Source organism: Arachis ipaensis, chromosome B10, assembly GCF_059453495.1.
Source record: "Arachis ipaensis isolate K30076 ecotype BB chromosome B10, ASM5945349v1, whole genome shotgun sequence".
NCBI lineage: Eukaryota > Viridiplantae > Streptophyta > Magnoliopsida > Fabales > Fabaceae > Arachis > Arachis ipaensis.
In genome coordinates, this window is record NC_142435.1 from 143,115,963 (window position 1) to 143,129,348 (window position 13,386).

At 37.0% G+C, this 13,386-nt stretch overlaps 1 pseudogene; it reads right to left on the reverse strand.

The window, feature by feature from the left end:
- Positions 1-10,173: 10,173 nt before the first annotated feature.
- Positions 10,174-13,256, reverse strand: LOC148581976 (plasmodesmata-located protein 1-like; annotated as a pseudogene).
- Between the last annotated feature and the right edge of the window lie 130 nt (positions 13,257-13,386).

Sequence of the window (13,386 nt, forward strand, 5' to 3'; positions counted from 1 at the left end):
TGAACCGGCCGGGTTTGGTAAGAACCGGAGAACCGGCGGGTTTCATTTAACCCGGGCCGGTTTGAACCTTTTTTTTTTTTTCCTTTTCGCTGGAAACGACGTCGTTTCCTAATAAAAATAAAATGAGCTGCTGCTGAAACTAACCCTAGCCTCCATCCGTCTCATACCCTCATTCACTGCATCTATCCCCTGTTTCCCCCTTTCCCTTCCCAAACGGTTACTTTGGCCATGAGAGCTGACAGCTGAGAGATAGAGAGTCTGCTACTCTGCTTCAGTTCGTCGCCGGCGCGGAGACTCAGCAGCCAGCAGCTTCAGCCAGAGTTCGTGCGCCACTCACCACCGCGAAGAAGCAGTCGCCTCCTCGTCGCCTACTGCCTCCAGGTCGTCAGTCGTGAGTCGCCACCTCCTGTCTCCCTCTTCTCTGCTCTGCTCGTCCCTCTATCCCTCCAGGGTCCAGCCGTCCAGCCGTCCAGGTATGTAGTTTTAATTTTTTTCATTTTTTGAAGTTAATTTTCAATAATTTATTACCGAACTACTACTGAATACTGATAGTTAGAAACTTAGAATTAATTGATTATTGTAGATTGATTATGTATGCTGGTTTCTGTTTGATTTCTGTTAGAATTTACCCAAATTGGTTGTTCACATATGTTTGATACTTTGATTTCTGTTTGATTTTTGTATGTTTTCAATACTTCCACATGTTTTTCTGTTTGATTTTTGTATGTTGGCATTACTTTCACATGTTTTTCTGTTTGATTTAGTACTGATAGTCAGAATTAATTGATTATTGTAGATTGATTCTGTATGTTGGCAGATGAGAACATGAATACTTCCACATGTTTTTCTGTTTGATTATCCATTGTTGTTAGATTGTTATTGTTATCTGTTATAGTGTTATATATGTTGGTTGATGTTGTATATTATTCTTAGTAGTTAGTGGATTGTTGTTGTGGATTATTCTTGGAGATTAGTGTTATATATGTTTGCACACATAGGACACTCCTTGATCCTGTTTTTTTAAGCACTTGTTTGGCTAAGCCTTTGATTGCAGTCACATATAGCTTGAGTAAGGTGTCAAAGTTCATAGCTCCAATTAGGATTGTTAGACTCACAAGGGATAGAAAACAAGATTGTGATTTGGTGTGTGGAAAACAGGTGACTTGATAGTATGTCCAGAAGGAACAACTTGTAGGGAGCCATATCTATTAAGATTCAGCTCATTGTTTGCTGAGTTGCTGATGAAATAGTTTCTGTGGCTATGAATGCTCATGTCAGCATGTTCTATGGGACCACAGCGGCAGGCTTGAAGTGTTGGACCCATCTTCTTCTTCATGAATCCTCGGCCATGTTACCACATTCACATTATGTTTATTTTTAGGATTTGAGACTTAATGTTTATTAAAATGTTATTGGAGATATGTTTTTTAACTGTTAATTTTTAAGTTTTTAGCTATTTTATACGTTTTACTTATGTGGGACCGGGTTAACCGGTTCAACCAGTGACCCACCGGTTGAACCAGTGACCCAGTGACCCAGTAACCTGACCGGTTCGATCACCGGTTTGGTTCTGACAACTATGGTTTTATTTGATTTAAAATTAAAATAGGAAATTAATTTTAAAAATTGAAAAACAACAAAATTAACCTGAAACACTTTTTGGGCCAAAATTAAATCCACTTGAAAACCTTTTGGGCCACAAAACATTTAGTAAAAACCTTCTTGAAAACTGAAACACACAAGTCATCAAAAATAACAAACAAGATTGTAACATTCATATTTGGGCCTTGAAGTGGTATGAATTTAATGAAACACATTTGGACCACTCTTGATCTGCATATTGAGGTTGGCCCAGATTGAGGTTCATTTGAAACAAGCCCAGAACATGCTGACTTGAGGGAAACGTTTATCACCTGCCCAGAATTGTCTCATGCCTGTTTATGAGACAAAAAGCTCCAGCAAATACATCAGCACTTTTCAAATAAAGAATCATAATTCAAAATTCTTAGACAAGTCCTAAGCATGCAGAATCTATCCTCAGCTAATGGTTTTGTAAAAATATCTGCTAATTGCTCCTCCGATTTAACAAATTGAATACTAATATCCCCCTTTTTGGACATGTTCTCTTATTGAGTGAAATTTCACTTCAATATGCTTAGTCCTAGAGTGCAAAACTGGATTTTTAGAAATATTAATGGCACTCATATTATCACACATTAAGGGAATATTTTCAGCATTCAATTTGTAATCAGCAAGCTGTGTTTTTAACCATAAAAGCTGAGAACAACAAGAAGAAGCAGCTATATACTCAGCCTCTGCAGTGGATAAGGCCACTGTTGGTTGCTTCTTGCTTGACCAAATGTTTAAGGACTTCTCAAGAAAGCAACATAAACCAGAAGTGCTCCTTCTATCAACTCTATCACCCGCAAAATCTGCATCACAATAACCAACTACAGAAAAATCATCAATCTTAGGATACCAAAGACCAAAATTGGATGTGCCATGAACATATCTAATGATCCTCTTGACTGCAGAAAGATGTGACTCTTTTGGTTTGGATTGAAACCTAGAACACAATCCAACACTTTGCACAATATCGGGCCTAGAGGAAGTTAAGTACATAAGGGAACCAATCATTCCTCTATACCTAGTCTCATCAACATCTTTCTCAGTTTCTCCCTTATCTAATTTAGAATTAGGATGCATGGGACTTCCCATGGGTTTGGCATTTTCCATACCAAATTTCTTAACTAATTCCTTGGCATACTTCTCTTGATGAATGAAAATACCTCTTTCAGTTTGTTTAATTTGCAGCCCAAGGAAGAAATTAAGTTCACCCATCATACTCATGTCAAAATCACTTGTCATGAGTTTTCCAAATTCAGAACAAAGGGATTCATTTGCTGATCCAAAAATAATGTCATCAACATATATTTGGACTAGAATAAAAGAATCATTAGAGTTCTTGATGAATAGAGTTGTGTCAGTGGTGCCTCTTTGAAAGCCATTTTTTAAAAGAAAAGAACTAAGTCTCTCATACCAAGCTCTAGGAGCTTGTCTTAAACCATAGAGAGCTTTAGACAATTTGAAAACATGATCAAAATGCTCTTTATTTTCAAAACCAGGAGGCTGCTCCACATACACTTCTCTATCTATCACTCCATTCAAAAATGCACATTTCACATCTATTTGATATAATTTAAAACCACAATATGCAGCATAAGCTAAGAGAAGTCTTATAGCTTCCATTCGTGCAACAGGGGCAAAGGATTCATCAAAGTCTATTCCTTCTTCTTGATCATATCCTTGAGCCACTAGCCTTGCCTTGTTTCTTGCAATGCTACCATCTTCTCCCAACTTGTTCCGAAATATCCACTTGGTGCCGGTCACTTTCTTTCCACTTGGTCTTGGAACCAAAGTCCATACTTGGTTCTTTTCAAACTCAAGAAGCTCATCCTCCTTAGCTTTAACCCAAGAGGGGTCACTGAGTGCTTCCTTGACGTTTTGAGGCTCTATTTGTGAAAGAAGGGCAATGTTTGATCCTTCATTTGCCTTTCTAGTGGAAGACCTTGTTTGCACTCCATGAGAGACGTCCCCAATGACAAATTCCTCAGGATAATTCTTCAAGAATCTCCATTCACGAGGTCTGGTGGACTTGGAGGCAGATTCATTCACCAAGGGATTCTGGGCGCTGCTGGCTGCAGAATTTCCTTCAGATTCATGAGACAAAATGAAATTGTCTCTTGAATTTTCAGCATTTGCAGTTTCTGGTTCAGCTTGTCTAGAATTTTCTTTTTTCTGATTTTGAGCAGTTTCATCTTCCTTTTGAGCTTGATTTCCTACATCACAATCTTCCAAAATGCCTTGTACCAAGTTAGTATCACAAAATGTAACATGTATGGACTCTTCAATAATTCTAGCATCTTGATGATAAACTCTATATGCTTTACTAGTTGTGGAATATCCTACAAACAAACACTCATAAGCCTTTGGATCAAATTTTCCCAAATTTTCTTTGTTATTTAAAACAAAACATTTGCATCCAAAGATGTGCAAGTAATCTAAGTTTGGTGGGTAGCCTTTCCAAAGTTCATAAGGGGTTTTCTTCAAAAATTTCCTTATGATTGTTCTATTTAAAATGTGGCAAGCTGTGTTAACCGCTTCAGCCCAAAGGAATTTTGGAACATTACTCTCACAAAGCATAGCTCTTGTCATCTCTTGTATGCTTCTATTTCTTCTTTCCACAACGCCATTTTGTTGTGGTGTTCTTGGACAAGAGAAGTTGTGAGATATTCTAAATTCCTCACAAAAGGATTCAAACAAATTATTTTCAAATTCAGTTCCATGATCACTTCTTATAGAAGAGATTTTCAAATCCTTTTCATTTTGAATTTTCTTGCAAAAAGGTTCAAAGGCCGAAAAGGCTTCATTTTTGTGTGCAAGAAATAAAACCCAACCAAACCTAGTATAGTCATCCACAATTACTAAACCATAATGTTTACCACCTAGGCTTTGAGTTCTTGTTGGACCAAATAAATCAATGTGTAGCAACTCAAGTGGTCTTTTAGTAGAGATGTCTTCCTTTGGTTTAAAAGAACTTTTTGTTTGTTTTCCCATTTGGCAAGCATCACAAGTGATGTCTTTGTCAAACTTTATCAAAGAAAGACCTCTTACTAATTCTTTCTTTACAAGTTTGTTTATTTGAAACATACTTGCATGGCCCAATCTCTTATGCCATAACCACTTTTCAGATTCTTTAGAGTGAAGACAAGCTACATTTTGATCCTTTAGTTCATCAAGAGTAAGTCCATACATATTATTGAAATTCTTGGCAACAAACATCACTTCATTTGTCTTTTCATTAACAACACAACATTCAAGCCTTTTGAAAACAACTAAATATCCTAAATCACACAGCTGACTTATACTCAAAAGATTGTGCTTTAAACCACATACCAAAAGTACATCATCAATGAAAGTAGATTGCTCATTACCTACTTTTCCAACAGCAATAATTTTACCTTTACCATCATCTCCAAAGGTCACAAAACCTCCATCATACTTATTTAGTTTGATGAAGTAGGTTGACCTTCCAGTCATGTGCCTTGAATATCTACTATCCATGTACCACATGTCCTTTTTGTTCTTGGATGCTAAGCAAATATGCATGATGAGTTTCAAGTAGCCTTAGGTATCCAAATTAATTTGGATCCTTTGAAGTTAATCCATCTTGGTTGCCCAAGTGCATTGAAATCACAAACAACATTGTAGACATTGTTTTCTACAACTCTCTTTTCAATGAAGCATTGTGCATATGAGTGACCAAATTTCTTGCAATTAACACAATGATTTTCTGGTGTGTGTTGCTGAAACTGATGTGAGTTATATTGCTTGAAATGATTAAAGTTTTGAAATTTTCTGGTTTTTGGAGGAGATGCATTTCTTTTGACAAACTGATTTTTATTAAAGTTATTCCTCTTTGCAAAAGCATTTTCACCAGAATTTTTTTGAACATTTTTACCTTTCGAAAATGAAGTTTTGTTGTAAAAAAATGGTTTCTTGAAAGCAGCCTCATTTTTCGAAATGTAACCCAAACCTGGCCGGTTTGAATTCGGACCAGTTCTTGGTGAAGGCTCAGCTTCATTTGTGTATTCTTCATCAGATTTTTCTTCACATGTTGAAACATATCCGATACCTGATTTGTTTGGTATGGGTTTGGTATTTGATGAAGAGGCCACAAATTTTATAGAGGAAGTGTTAGAAACTACATCTTCCTTGGCTATGTAGCCTAAACCATATTTTTCAAACAATGGCCTTTGACTTGCAAGTAATTTATCCAAGTTGCTAGAACCTTGAGCAAATTTTGCTAAGTCACCATTCAGCCTTTTGATCATATCATTTAATCTTTCATTTTCAGCAATTAACTCATGGGAAGGATCCACAATGTGCTTTCCTTTTAATTTTTCAAGTTCAGATTTTAGAAATCTGTTTTCTTCAATAATATCCAAAGCACATTCAGTTTCCTTTACTTTTTCTTTTAAAAATTTATTTTCAGCTCTTAACACATCTCTTTCAGATCTGCATTCATTGTATTTATCAAGCAGTTTTGATGTGTTTAAAGTGAGATCATCAATAATAGCATGCAAGTCCTCAATGGTCAAATCATAATAGTTTACCTCATCAAAATTGTTGTTTCCAGCCATGAAGCAGTCTTTGTCATCTCCTTCAGATTCTTCTTCTTCATTTGAGTCATTCTCAAGATCCTCCCAAGCTGCCATGAGTACTCTCTTCCTTTCCTTCTTTCCTTTGTCCTCCTTTTTGAGCTTTGGACAGTTTGACTTGAAGTGTCCAGCCTCCTTGCAATGATGACACGTCACCTTGCTCAAGTCTATTTTGTGCTCCTTTGAACTTGAACCCTTGTATTTGCCCTTGCTCTTCATCATTCTTCTAAATCTCCTAGCAAAAAACAAAAGTTCGTCATCTGAAATACCATCACTAGACTCACTCTCTTTTGGTTCTATTTGTGACTTGAGGGCTATTCTCTTTTTCTTTGAGTCTGTGTTTGTGTGTGTGGCTTCATAGGCAAGGAGTTTTCCTCTCAGCTCATCATAGGTTATGGGACTTATGTTGTTACTCTCGGTTAGGACAGTGGCCGTGTTTTTTCACTCTTTTGTGAGGCTTCTAAGGAGTTTTCTCACTAAGGTTTGTTCTGCATAGTTTGTACCCATAGCATCAAGGTTGTTGATTATGATTGAGAATCTCTCAAACGCTTCATCAATGCTTTCTCCATCCTTCATGCTAAACATCTCGTACTCTTTTCGCAGCATATCAATCCTCGTTTCTTTTACTTGTTTGGTGCCTTCGTGTGTAACCTGGAGTTTTTCCCAGATTTTTTTGGCTGTCTTGCATCTAGACACCTTCCGGTACTCTTCAAAGCTGATAGCACAGTGAAGAAGGTTGATTGCTTTAGCATTCAGCTCTATCTTCTTCTTATCATCTTCATTCCATTCAACTTCTTCTTTTGGAGTCACCACTCCGTCAGCACTTGTTTTTGTTGGGATCTTTGGACCGTTCACGACGATCTTTCATATGTTGTAGTCAATGGATTGGATGAAGATCCTTATCCTTTCTTTCCAATAGGAGTAGTTCTTCCCGTTGAAGAAAGGTGGCCGGTTGTTTGACTGGCCTTCAGTGAGGGTGTAGGCAACTGTGGTTGTGCCCAAGTTGTTCGCCATTGGATCTTTATGTTTTCGGTTCATTATGCAGAAAGCTGTTTGAATTTGAATTTATATAATTGATTATATTTTGTTCACTCAGTACTATACAATTGTTTCACCATGAGTACTGTGTTCGGTTCATTATGCAGAAAAACTGTTTGAATTTGATTTTATATAATGTATTGTGTTTCGTTCACTCAATACTATACAATTGTTTCACCATGAGTACGTGGTTCAGTTCATTATGCGAAAACTGTTTGAATTTGATTTTATATAATATATTATGTTTCGTTCACTCAGTACTATACAATTGTTTCACCATAATGACGTGTTCGGTTTATTTCTGTTCTGCACAATTCAAAACTCTTCCTCTTCACCTTCTACTGCTTTTCACCAGAGAGAAGAAGGAAAAGACAAAAAATACAGCAGCGACAACAACAAAAGAATGACGATAAAGAGAAAACACGTGAAGAAGAAGGAATGCGAAAAAGAAGGAGGAGAATGAGGAGGAAGAGGAACGCGAAGAAGAAGGCGAAGAAGAAGAAGACACTTCGTGCATAAACGAGCGTGAGAAGAAGAAGAAGAAGAGAAGAGAAGAGAAGAGAAGAAGAAGAGAAGAAGCGTTGGACAAGAACAGTCGTTTTGTGTGTTGGGCACGTGTATTACATGTTTCATTTAATAGTATTAGATTTTTTTGGTGTTGCCGTGTTGGGTCAACTTGGATGGACTTGGATACAAAATTACATGGATATGTAGCATGACCCTTAGATTTTTATTAAAAATACAAAAAATTTAAATTTTTAATATATTTATTTTATATTTATTGAATACAAAAATTTAAAATCTTTTACGAATAATAAATTTGTTATGGGTCTTTGAAGGTTGTGGTAGGCTTAGAGAAGGGGGGTTGAATCTATGCCTTCCTTTTAGTTGCTGTTATTACCCTTTTAAACAAACTTTCAATTCAGGTTCTGTTTGAACTTTGCAGCGGAAATTTATGAGACAATTTATTTTTGTCTCATGAAGATCAGAAAACAGAACTCAGCAGAGAAGAGAAAAGCTAACACCAGCATGTATCCTGGTTCGGTTGCCTTGTGCTATGCAACCTACATCCAGTCTCCTCCACAACTATGGAAGAATTTCACTATAGTTAACAGTATTACATACACCAATTTTACAGGATTAACCCAATCCTTTCACACTCAAGTTCTAACCTAACTTGACATTGGCTATGCTAATACCTAACTAATCCTCTTAGTGCTAACCCAACTAAGAAAGGGATATCTCACAGGTACGAGATACAAGACATAAACATACCTAAAGAAATCAGAAAATAACTCTAGGCTTTTCTCTCAAGTGTATCACTCAGCCTTTTTTCACTCATGGCTTTTACTTGAGTTCTCTCAATATGCCTTTTCTCTCAAGAAATTACAGAAAGATAAACATTGAAAAGTAAATTACAATCTGTAAAACATGAAGGAGATTGACTTCATCAACAGCCTCTTTCCTATGTGCAAAACCAGATTCGCAAACCTCAGATGCAGTTCTTCAGTATTGGCCGAATGCTTCTTTGAAAGAAAGCATTATCCAAGTAGAGGAACTTCTAAACATAACACTGTTTACACACTCTGGTTTTCTCTCCTTACCTTCTGAATGAACAGCAAGCTTCTTTTATCTCCTTGCATGTTGCTGAGTTCTTCTTCCAAGGTCAACACCTTGAGCCTTGAGCTTCACCAACTCACAGATTCACTTTTTCACCTTAATCCTTAGAGAAGAAACTTTCCTTCTGACTTCCTCATCTTGACCGAAATCCATGAAACAGCAACCATAGAAATCTTCCAAAGGTCAACTTGATCTGAGCCCTTGAAAACCAACTTGGTTCCCAAGTCTTGTTTAAGACCGTAGATACACAGCAGGGAAGAACAGAAATCCTCTTTCCCTTGTATCCCATTTCGGATAGAGCAGAGAGTTGGGAAGAAGAGATGTAACCAAGTTGCATGTATGAGGAAAAGATTTACCTATAACCTAAGCTTGATTTGGTTTGGATTTGTTGAGATGACTTCTGCCTTTCAAGCTTAGTTTCTCTTTCTTGCTTCTTTGGTGACTATCTTGGTGAAGAAGCTCTTTCTCTCTTTCTTTTTCTTACTTTTCTGAAGCTGATTTGACTTGGTCATAGAGAGATGAACGTTGCACTTTGAAAGAGAGAAGACTTCAATCTTACAAGAGAAGCTTTGTGGGATGGATACGGGCTTGGATTGGTTTTCCATTAAACAACCCGTTGGTGCCTTGCCTTGCTTCTTTGAAGAAATTTTGCTTGAGATGAATGACTTGGACTTGTCTTTATTTTTACTTACCATTCATCCCATTAGCATAAATCTTTTGTTTGATGTTGGGATGCTGTAACACTTGTTTTTAGCCTGCATCACTTATCAAGAATAATCAAAACTAATTGGGTGATTAGCCCACTAATAAAATGTTTGTCATCATCAATTCTATTAATTAATTTCTTAACTCAACAGTCTTTAAGATACATATTAACTAAACTGTTTTATTTGTATTATTATATTATTTGTATAATGTGTTTATTTATAAAAAATAATTGATAGAAACTAACAATGTCATTTTTATTTTTGATTATATCACTGTGAATTTTTTATATTATATATTTATATAAATTCATAAAAAAATGAAATAGTATTATTAAGATATGAATGACAATATCTATTTCCTAATTTATATATTGTAAAAAATAAATTATGCAAAAGCTTCTAAATTTAATAGAAAAACTTAGGAAAAATAATCATTTGTATTTATGAATTTTGTAAATACTGACAAAAGTACCAATCAAATAAGAAAACAAACGTCATATCTATGAAAGATGAATTCCATATAACAAAAGTATCCAAACCCTAATTTTTTGTTGATCTTTTAATAAAGTTTTCAAATTACCCAAACCTTACCATCTCTTCTTCTTTAAATTCCAAACTTTCACAGCCATCTGATAACTCCCAGTATAGAACAAATTACCATGATTACCCTTCACACCATCCTCTACCATCTCAAATGCCGAGTCTCTCTTCTCTTCAAACCCAACATCACCATCGTTCTTCATTTCCTTTGAACTGCAAACGTTGTAAAGAAGCTGCGTCTTCGGCACCTCTTTAAATCTGACAACCTCGTACCTCAGGTAACACCCACTTAGCTGGATCCTCGCCGCTGGCACATCACCGTCGCAGAGTTTTTCCGAGCATGTTTGGGATCTTGCTCTCACAGTCATAGCGGTCGGAGTTTGTTAGGCCGTCTCTGCATTGGTAGGCTCCGACGACGGCTGGCAGCGAAGTTCTTCTGCGAGGACTGTATGACAAGTGCGTTCAAGAGAGTTTTAGGTTCTAAGAGGCGGTGCCAGATGGGTCTTGAAGCTTTTGATTGGTGCAACCTTTGTAGATTAAGGTTGTGGTGTTTGAAGAGGAGGTTTAATTTGTGTCGGAATTTGAAATAAGAAGAGGAGGAGAATTGGAAGCGAGAGAAAGAAGATAAACGTTTGGAATTGAAGAGATATGGTAGTGGAGTTGAGGTTAAAGATAAAGAGTGGGATAATTTGAAAATTTTATTAGAATGTCAACAAAAAATTAGTGTTTGGGTACTTTTGTCACACGAAACCCATCTTTCATGAGTATAACATTACTTTCTTTATTTGATGGGTACTTTTGTCAGCGTTTACAAAATTTTTATGAATACAATGGTTGTTTTTCCAACAAAATTAAGAATATATTGGTGTCTAAAGGAATTGTTTTTACTAGTGAGGTTTAAATGGTATGAATAGAGAAAAAGTGTCTAAATCCATTTCAATTTATCTCTTTTTTTGGGCTTATTTGATGCCCTTAGATATAGCTCCATCCAAAATAGCTTAATTTAAAGGGAGGGTATAATTTATCTCTTTCCATTATAAAGCATGTTAATTTAAAGGGTTAAGTACGATTTTGGTTTCTAAGGTATAGGCCAAAAATTTTTTTTCGTCCCCAACTTTTTTTTGCATACAAAATCGTCCCTAAGGTCCAACTTGGTTTTAAAATCATCATTCGGACAATTATACCCTCACTTCACCCTATCACCATCTCACTCACCTGTCCCTCTCGATCCTACTCTGCTTCTCGGCTTCTCTCCCACTCCCCCTCCCTTCTTTCTTTCTCTCTTTTTCAAAGAATCATAAAGAAAATAAAGACGAACAACAAATTTCAACCTCAACCTCAATATCTCTAGCAACCAGTTCAGTGGCAATCTCCATTGGAACTACTCTCCAACAATGAAAGTTTCAAAACGAAACCCACAAAGAAGGAAACAGCAAACAACAATGGAAGTTTTAAATCAACAAGCAGAAATGAAGCAGAATGAACAACAGAATTTGCATTTCAAAGAACAACATAATTAATAAATCAACAAGCATGAATGGAAAAATATTTCCAATTCATAGCATCAACAGGAAGTAGAAAACAGAAGCAACATCAGAAGCAAAAACAGAATTGAAAAAAGAAGCAGAAGCATAATTGAAAAAAGAAATAACAACACAAACATAAACAAAATCTGAAGCATCAAAAACAGAAGCAGAAGAAACAGAAGTAGAAGAATAATGGATTAACAAAATCAAAAACAGAATCAGAATTGGAAACAATGTGATTAACAATGGATTAATAGAATCAGAATTCAAAACAATAGATTAACAAAATCATAATCAATATGATTAACAATGTAAATCAGAAATAGAAGCAGAATTGGAACCCTAAGCAGCGGCGTGGAGTAGTCGCCATCAAGCACCATGAGGGAGATGAGAGAGTGTGAGCGAGAAAGGGCAGAGAGGGAGAACAGATCGAAGAAGGAGAAGGGGGCCGCTGCACTATCACCGAGATTCTAACGTCATTGCCAAACAACCGCTGTTAAGTTCACCAAGAAGGATGATGAAGACAGCGAGTTCGGGAGAGAGCCATCGCCGAACTTCTAACGCTGTTGCCAAACCATCGCCGTTGAGTTTAGCAAGAAGAAGGACGATGAAGACAGCAAGTTCGGGAGAGAGCAACCGAGGGAGAAGACCACGCCGGAGTGGGAGCTGCCCCTTCTTCTTCCCTTTCCTTTCCCCTTCTTCTTCTTCTTCTTCTTCCCCCCCCCCAGTTCTTCTTCCCTTCCACGTTATTTCTTCGTCTGTTTTTTTTTTTCCTTTTTCATTTAGTAAATTTTTTTAGTTAAAGGTAATTTGAGAATAAAATTTAAAATTTTGGTAAAAATGACGATTTTAAAACTAAGTTAAACCTTAGGAATAACTTTGTATGCAAGAAAAGGTTGGGAACAAAAAAAAATTTCGGCCTATATCTTAGGGACCAAAATCGTACTTAACCCTAATTTAAAGTTAAGAGTGGTTTTGATTGATAAGAAGACAAAGAAAAATTAAAGAAGATTGATCAACACTTGGGTATGACCGCCTGACTTTTCAATCTATAGTTCTAAAAATCAAACCGGACATATCAGTTCAACCGGGATAACTCATAAACCGTCTGGTAAAAAATTGGTTATAGAACTAGTCGAACCGACGGTTAAGTGATGAATCGTCAGAACTGGCCGATTTTTTAAAGGATTTCCGGTTTGGAAAAACCCCTCCCAAATGGCGCCATTTTTCACTTAATAAAAAAAAGAAACCCTAGCCCCCAGCCCCGTAGCCTCGCCCCGCAGCCCCGCTTCGTTGTCATCGCCAAACTCGTCTCTGCCGGATAGAGGCGTCGCGTGCGGAAGCTCCGTTGTCGTCGCAGGAGCTATGTTGCCATCGTAGAAAGCTCCGTCGCCGTCCTAGGAAGCTGTGTCACCATTGTAGGAAGCTCCCTCGCCATCGGGTGGAAGCTCTGTGGCCATCGTCATCTCCTCTGTTCGAGCTCTTTCTCTGTGTTCGCCGGTGTCGTCGTCTCCTCTGTCGTCGCCGTCACTCCCATTCCTCCTCGCCGCCAGTAAGCACTGTGACTTGGATTTTGATAATACTGTATTCGCCAGTGTCGCCATCTCCTCGTCATCTCCTCTACGTTTGTTGGTTTATTGTTGTTAATAATTGAGTTGCTGATTTAGAGTTTGTCATTCTAGTTACTAATTTTGTTAATTTTTGCTTATTTTGTTAAATTTTCTAGAAAGAATT